Genomic DNA, 8,874 nt, shown 5'->3' with positions numbered 1-8,874 from the left:
GAACAGCCTGTCACTGTTTTCATAAAAAACCACGACTTGTTTATAGGGGGTGCTAGAAACTCTAGTCAAGGAGGTTGAATTGAGTGGTGGCTGTTTTATTGTTAGAAGTTGAATTGCGGATGGTCCAGACCCTGCAGCCCTGCACTGTGGAAGTATGTACCCTACACGTACTACTGATGATCCGCACCCTACCAGGTTGTTCACGGTAGCACAACAACAACGAATTTTGGAGGAGGAGAGAGTACATAAGACCAGGCTGGTGGGATGCAATGTCGCGATGTTTGGATGCCTGCATTTGAGGATGGGTCAGGGCCAACTGATGCAAGGAACCCCCGCGCCTGGGCTCCTGGGAAACAATAAATCGAAAAATCCCCGTAGCCAGGTTGGCGTCGCCCGTGGTGCGCATGCAGGCTACATGCGTGTGAGAATAGGCGGGCGCGTCAAATGTCCAACCAATCACCACCTCTATGTATCCGAGCTAAACGTAGCTAGCAACCAAAGAAACTTCCGTTTATGCGTCGATCCTGGCCAAGCAGGAGCCTGGTGCCGCAGGTGCGAATCAGACTAGGTTATGCAAGGAACTTGAAGCTCCCCCGGCCTTGTGAGGGGCTGAGGGCTCTCTTGGCATTTTGAAAGGCTTTTTTGAGATACACAAGCTCTCTTTTACCTCGGACTCACCACATATGATTAAGCATTCAGCCTGATCGGCTGCCTTGGTTGATGGCTGCAGCTGCAAGAACTTGCTCTCACAAACTAACTACTGCAGATACAGAAGGAGCAGCCGTACATTCTATCTTTGACGAGATTGAAAGCCATCTAGTGCATTGCGCCTTTGGAGTGATCTTTTGTGGCACTAGTGAGATTTTAAGCAAACACCATTGTCCTGTTACTTTCGGAGATCGCCGCCTCCCAAGGTGGAGCCAGGAAGGGTCATATGCCCCTTCCCCCCTCCAATAGCACAACATATTTTTTTCGCTCGATATTTGTAAAAGAATATATAGTAAATTTTTATCATATATATTTAGGCAACGTATCTAGTGCAAACCAACTAACCTGTGTAAACTTAAAAATTACCAATCAGGATTACTGGATGTTGATCCAATGAATGGGGTGAGAGGTGGAATTTTTTTTTGCTTAAGCCCCCCACCCGCCGTCCTTTTTTTTTTTTTTGCACTTAAGCCCCCTCTCCCTATCCATTGGATCAATATCCAGTGGTCCTGATTGGTAGTTTTCAAGTTTGCACGGGTTGGTTGGTTTGCACATGATATGTTGCCATATATTTAATGATGTTTTTTAGATGATACAATAATTTTTTATCAATATTTGTATAAGAATAAACAATAAATTTCTATCAGTATTTGTATAAGAATGTACAATAATTTTTTTATCATATTTGTATAAGAATATACATATTTTTTACGCAATATTTGTATAACAATATACAATAAATTTCCACTCAATATTTTGATTCAAACTTGTTTGCCTAAACCATATTAGGACTCATTTAATGATATTTTAGGTCTTACTAAATACGCACTTGCATTTTATTATATTTCACATTTTACTGAATGTGTACTTATCTAATAAAGTAATTTAGTGGTCACTAATATTTAATACTTTATTGACATCAAACTTATTGGATGACATTATTATTATATGTCGACTCTCTTTTTACTGTGAATCACAGTACATAAGGGGACGCTCACATACATGCACAAACACTACTCACACCTATGAACAAACACACACTCTAACCTCACTATGAGCACTTTCAAAATATTAAGTCGGTAGATTTCAAGATCCATGAGTCACCACGTACGCCTTGCTGTTGACACACAGCCGTCTATCATGGAAAGAATAATAATGTTAAATCTTTGAATACTAGAATAAATACAGGAAAATAGGAGCAATTGCATCCATGACTGAGTCAAGTGGTCAGGTTCCACCATAATAAAAATCTAAATAGACGAGTCGCACTCAGTTCATATATGCTGATTTTTTTAACCGGCCCTCTCTCTATATAATTTCTGGCTTTGCCCTACCGCCTCCGGGATGGCTTGGAGGTCGGAGTATCGTGAAGCACAACAAGAAGACTATGTTGGTGCTACACAAGATTGATTGAGAGGGGGTGTTGTACTCACCCACTGGAGGAGGTGTCTATTGAGGAGACATGGAGTGGATCTCTTGTTCTATCTGGCTTTGAGATCAAGTGAGAACTTGATAGAGAAGCAATAAACACTATTAAACTCACCTGGATTAGGCATGATAGGCAAATCAATGATACCATGGGGAGAAGTCCCGTGTCTTCACTTCGGTGTTCTTTTCTTCTCAAGTTCAGTTCAAGTCTCATTCTCGATGTTTACTAGTCACCCTAGGTTATAAATCTTCGCCTAGTATAGTCTTAGTAGTATATTGGGACCCTTTGTGTCACTAGTTAGTTTTTCTTAGTGTTGTGAAATTTTTAGTGGCCACTGACCACTTGCCAACAAGAGAAGGGAGGGAAAAAGAAATAGAAACTCTTTTCTTGGATCTAGATGCAAAAGTATAGACTCAGATGAATAATGTAGAACCGTGCTAGTCCGTTGCGGGTAGATTTGGGAAATGTCTGGGGTCCCAGTGCAAAATGTTCTACCCTAAATAATTAGGACAGGCAAACGCACATCTTAGATTGTACATATCATGACTTATCATATAATTCAACTTAGCTTATAAGCAAGGGCCTTAACCGGTTCCTTACATCTTTTTTTAGAATTAAACAGTACAACATAGACGCATACAACACACACGCACACTCACCCCTAGGCAGGTTCCACAACAAGGAGCCTAACCAACAGACCTATGGTCAGTTCGCTTTTTTTTTGGGAAAGGTTATAGCTCAAATAAATAGGTTTTGGATGTGGCTGGTAAGTTGACCATGTCATCATTCTCACAACTATAAATCTCCATGCTGCCCGAGACACAGCGGCCCAACACGAAGCACGCAATTTTGGCCTGGCCCAAGCACGGCATGGTTCGATGGTCAGTGGGCCCGAGCTGGCCCGACCTGAGGGAGCAGGCCGTGCCTATGCCGCTGCTTAGGCCCGTGGGCTGGCACGGCATGGCCCAACCTTCAATGGTCGGCCCGATAGTGGCCCGACCTCCCCTCGCCCCCTAGTCCCCACTCCCCCTCCTTCCCAAGGCCCAGCGTGAAGCAGCCCAGCCCCAACAGCTCCTCACCTCCACCCCTCATATATAAGCGGCACGCCACAACACCCACTCTCTCACCCTAAACCCTAGTTCATTTCACCCATTGCGCCGCTCTTGTCTCGCCTCACGGCTCGCGCCCTTGCCCTCGCCATCTCGTCTCTATCCTTCCCAAATCCGGTGAGGTGACCTTGACGATCCGTCTGCCATCGGTGAGCAGCTCCCTACTCCTCCTACCTGATCCCCTCCCTCTCTACCTCTCCCTTCTCTCTGTCCCTATCTCGCCTCTAGATCTTGGTAATTATGAGAGTTCATGTCCCCGTCTGCCCCTCCTCCTCCACTCATCGTCCTTCTAACTGGTGTGTCGTCTTCTCTAGGTGGCCCTCGTCTTCTTTGACACCAGTCTCTGGTTGCGTAGATACAACCCTAACCCTAACCCTAACCTTCCTCTTCTTTTATTGATGCTTGATCTATTCTGATCTATTCTTTTCCTCCTCCTCCATCTCTTTACGAAGGTCGATAGCCGATGCGTTGTCATCTAGCTATGGCATTGAGCAACCAAGGTGGCCCCGCGCACTGTTGAGGAATGGTGCTAGAGAGCCCTCCATGGTCGAGGGCGCCATGGCTGGTGCTGATGATGAGATCGTCTGGCCGCTCATCGGCAACGATGATCTGATCGCGGTAGGCCTGGCCCCTGAGGACGACGATGACACCCATGAGGGCACTGCTGCCTTGTTCGGTATTGATGTTGGTAGCGGCTCTGCTGCTTCGATCGATCTGGACGACAGCGGTGGTGAAGGGACGACAGTGACTGGGACCCCGGTCTGCTCCAATGGCTCAACTCCATCTGTTGCTGGTACTGGTACCTCTTCTGAACCTGGTGTTGATAAGCGTAAATCACCTGTGTGAGCTGATTTTGATGAGATATATGAGACTATGAATGGTAGGAAGATTTGCACTAAAGCTACCTGTAAAATATGTAAGCAAATCTTGTCTGCTAGATCTAATACCGACACTAGGCACTTAAAGAGGCACCAAAAATCTTGTAGGCAGAAAACTAATCAAGCTGCTAGGGTTCAGTCTAGGCTTGCTTACAATCCTGATGGTTCTGTGCATAACTGGGACTATAAACCTGATGTTGCTAGATCTGAATTGTGTCGCTTGATTGCTAGGCTTGATTTGCCATTGGGTATTGGTGAGACAGAGGCCTGGAAGGAATACATTGTTCATGCTCATAACCCTAGGTTTGTTAAAGTATCTAGATAGACCACCACTAGAGATCTGAGTAAACTATTTACTGAACGTCGTAATATGCTTAAGGATTCTATGTTGTCTGTTGCTTCCTCTATTGCTCTGACATCAGACATTTAGCCTTTTAATGCTAAGGAGGATTACATTAGTGTTGTTGCTCATTTTGTGAGTGCTGATTGGGAGTTATAGAAAAAGGTTATTGGGCTTAGGTTGATTGAAGTAAAACATACTGGTGAAAATATTGCTGAAAGATTTGCTTGTATGGTTGAGGAGTTTGGTCTGAGTGATAAGGTTTTCTCTATAACTGTAGACAATGCTTCTTCTAATGCTAAGGCTATAGAAACTTTGACACCTATGTTTGCTGGTTATATGGGTCCTGATCCTACACCTGAGCCTGTTGATCCTTCTAAGCCGTTACACCCTCGGTGTTACCACTTAAACAACTTGCTAAACTGTGTCATGAGCATCATGTTTTTGTCATAATGCATGTGATAAAGTGTGTGGATCAATTTCTGTAACTCAAAATGATCAATAAAAATGCTAAACAAAAGTTGATTTTATAGTTCATGCTTATCAAGTAGGGTTTGAAACTAATTTTTATTAAACAAAAATACTATAGAGCATGTATGTGACACTTAAATAAAGTTTGAAGTGCAAACTTTGTATATGACAATGAAATACTAGCTGTGAAAAAATAATGTTACTACCTGGTATTTCTAATAGTCTAGAAATAGAACTTGAAAACAAATTCAACTTAAAAACTTAGAAATTTTTAAGTCTGCCAACAGCTAGACATTGCTATGTTTAGCAATTTATTGTGAGAGAATGGGTTAAAGGGTGGTGTAGTGTTATAACTTGATTTGGTAGTCTTATATGCCATCTTGAGCATGGTGAAGCTGGTTTGGCTCCAGGAGCAACCGTTTGGTCGTGTTGAGCGCTTTAAAATTCGTGCGCGTCACATGTCTCGGGCTGGTTGATCGCGTGGCCGCGATCACCGCGCTTGGGTGTTCGGCGTCGCCGCGTTGGTCGTGCGGCCAACCGTGGCTACCTCTGGCCCCGCAACGCCATGACGAAGCCACTACCAGCGCTATTGTAAGGTCGAGATGGCAGACTAGAGGGGGTGAATAGTGCTTTCTAAAAGTAATCGTGCCATCTAACCGAAACAATTACAGAATTAAAACAATCGGTCTAGCTAAGACTACACCCCTCTATCAATATTCCCTAGCACCTTGCAAAGATTTTAATTAATCAACTAAGGTGCCGGGCTAGTTAAAGCTTACCTAACCAATTCTAGAAGTAAGGTCACATAAACCTATACCGCTAGTACTTCAATCAACGAGGGAGCTCCTACACATGCTAGTAAGCAAAAGCACAAAGCTCCTAAGCTCACTAGCAATACTCACTAACAAGGCAACCAATACCAAATTAGAGAGCACAAATACTTAGCTACACAAACTAAGCAATGTGAATAATAAGGTTACAGAAACCAAATTAGCCACGCAAGAGAGCTACTTCTATGCTACACAAGTAAGAAGATAACTAGTGAGCTACATAAGATAACTAATTACAAGAGCAACTATACAAGCACAATGTATATAAAAGTAACCACAAGCTTGTGTAAGGGGATTACAAACCAACGGGAAGAACAATGTTGATACTATGATTTTCTCCCAAGGTTCACGTGCTTGCCAACACACTACGTCCCCGTTCTGTTGACTGTTCACTAGGTGGTTCGGTGGCTAATTGGCATCATCCACCAAGCCCGCCCGTCGGGAACCATAAGAACCAACCCCAAAAGTGAGGGTAGCTCAATGACACTCTCAACTAGAGTTGCTCTTCATAGCCCCCGCGGGGCGAGCACAATGCCCCTCACAAAGCTCTTCTCCAGAGCACTGCACATGCTTATTCTGGGCTTCAACGGAGACTACCACTAGCCATCTAGGAGGTCGCAACCTCTAAGAGTAACAAGCACCACCGGCTTGCAAGACAACGACGTAGTGCCACTCGATGCAACCTCACGATGTAATCACATTAGAATCGCTCACTCACTTAATCGGATGGACACTATCAAGCTATAGTGAGTTATGGGGCTCCCAAGCACTACCACATCAGCCACCAAGGCTCTAGTGTGCTTAACAACTAGTCCAAGGCCAAGACTCCCTTCTATTTATAGCCCCCACGAAAATAGAGTCATTGTACCCTTTCAGTAGGCACAGCTCGGGGTGACCGGACGCTCTAGTCAGATCGACCAGACGCACCCTACCAGTGTTCGGTCAACGGATGCACACCATGTGTTGCCTCTATTTAACGTTAGTTGTTTGATCTCAACAGTCAAGTGATGACTGGACACAGCATAGTGCCAAGACCGGACGCACCTCTACCGAGTTCGGTCATTTCTAGAGAGGCTCCATTCATGACCGGATGCGTCAGTTTGATCATGACCGGACACAGGACTCCAGCATCCAATCACTTCCAGTAAGCTCCCAGAGCTGCTCAACCATGACCGGACGCATCCGGTCAGTTACGATCGGACGCAACATTAACGTTTGGTCCTTTCTCCTCTTCTCTGTGCCACCACGTCAGTGGGACCGAATGCACCCACCCAGCGTTCGGTCATGAAGTGATCCAGCGTTCGGTCGAAGACCACCGCCTATGCCTTCACTGCTGCCACTGATCGAATATAGGACCCCAGTGTTCGGTCACTATGTGACCAGCGTCCGGTGCACTCTGTTAAACCCTATCTTTTCTGTACAGGGCGCCGATGGGACTCCGTTAGTGAAGTTTTGAACCTTTGCTCCCAAGTGCTAAACACAATATGTATCACCTTTGTGCATGTGTGTTAGCATATTCTCACAAACATTTTCAAGGGTTATCCACTCAACTTGCCATGCTACTCGATCCTAGCAAGGATGAAAAGTTAGATCACTCAAGTGGCACTAGATGACCGATATGCAAACAAGTTTGCCCCTCTTGATAGTACGACCATCTATCCTAAACCCAGTCATCAACTTCTCTACACACCTATGACCAGCGAAATGAAATGCCCTAGGTTATACCTTTGCCTTACGCATTCCATTCCATCTCCTCCAATGTTGATGCAACACATGCACCAATATGATCGACAATGATATGATCTATTTTATATCATCACGTGATCATATTGGTTCATCGATCTTGACTTCACTTGTTTTTCACCGTTGCCTTCGTCCAATGGCGCCAAGTCTTGCTCAAGCTTCACCGCCACGCGTCCATCGCTCCAAAGCCTCCGACTTGCCCTTCACGTTTGCAATCGGTCCATCAAGCCAAGTCATGTCTTGATCTTCTCCACCTTGATCACATGACTCAATGTCATGTCTCATGTGCAATGATCTCCTTCATCATCACATGTGTGACCTTTGCAACATCTCCGAGCCATTTTCACCTTCATGGCATATGTTGCTCACACACATGTACCTGTGGACTAATCACCTATGTATCTCACATAAACACAATTAGTCCACCTAGGGTTGTCACTCAATTACCAAAATCACACAAGGACCTTTCAGCTATCACCTCATCGTCATGTCCGCCACTACTGCCTCACCGCGCTACCGACCCACCTCGTGCTACGATGCTACCATTGCCATCGCATAGTCATCATGTCCGTGCTTGTCCATTGCATCTCTGCGTTGTTGTCGGCCCTATGCGTGTCGCCTCTGCCGCACCCATGTGGTTGGGCTCGCCGTTGCCTTGTCATTAATAACACAGCGGCCACACGGGCCACGCTGATCGAGCGTGCACGCGCTTGTCGGCTAGCACTAGCATGTGGGTCTCTAGATCTCGCCACTCGTGTCCCACCAAGGTGAGGACGAGCCGAGCCCACCTGCCATGCTCCATCTCTCTCTTTCTCTCTTTCTTCCTTTGTTTTCCGCCGCCGTCGGGTCACGGTCACGACGAGTCAGAGAGTGAGCACCTCTCATTAATTCCTCATGCCCATGTCTCCGCCTTTATGTTCTCTTGCCGATCGCCCATAGCCCACCTTGATTACAGCCAGATCGAGCTCTAATTTTGTAACACCTCTAGTGTTACGAGCTCGTTTGGCACCACAATTTAGGTATAAGTAAAATTTTTGAAACGAGTTTCTCGGATTTTTTATTTAAGACATACTTGAAACGTTAAGTGAATCCTGTGTGACTTAGTTTTGTGGACTCAAATAAACGCCCAAGTTAAATTACTCAGTGCGTAAAGATATTTAGGAATATCGAATGATAATTCTAACCAATAGATAGCGAACGGTTTATTCTATTAGATTAAGCATGAAAAACAACTTTTATAAATAAAATAAAATTCATTAATAACTAGAATGATATATATATATAGCTTTTGAATCTAATTTAAATTTGACTTGTTGAAAATCTCCTTGTGCTTAAATGTTGCTAATTGCCAAAATTAGTAAACCGA

This window comes from Miscanthus floridulus, unplaced genomic scaffold (assembly GCF_019320115.1).
Source record: "Miscanthus floridulus cultivar M001 unplaced genomic scaffold, ASM1932011v1 os_2044_1, whole genome shotgun sequence".
Taxonomy (NCBI): Eukaryota; Viridiplantae; Streptophyta; class Magnoliopsida; order Poales; family Poaceae; genus Miscanthus; species Miscanthus floridulus.
This window is presented reverse-complemented; position numbering follows the sequence as displayed.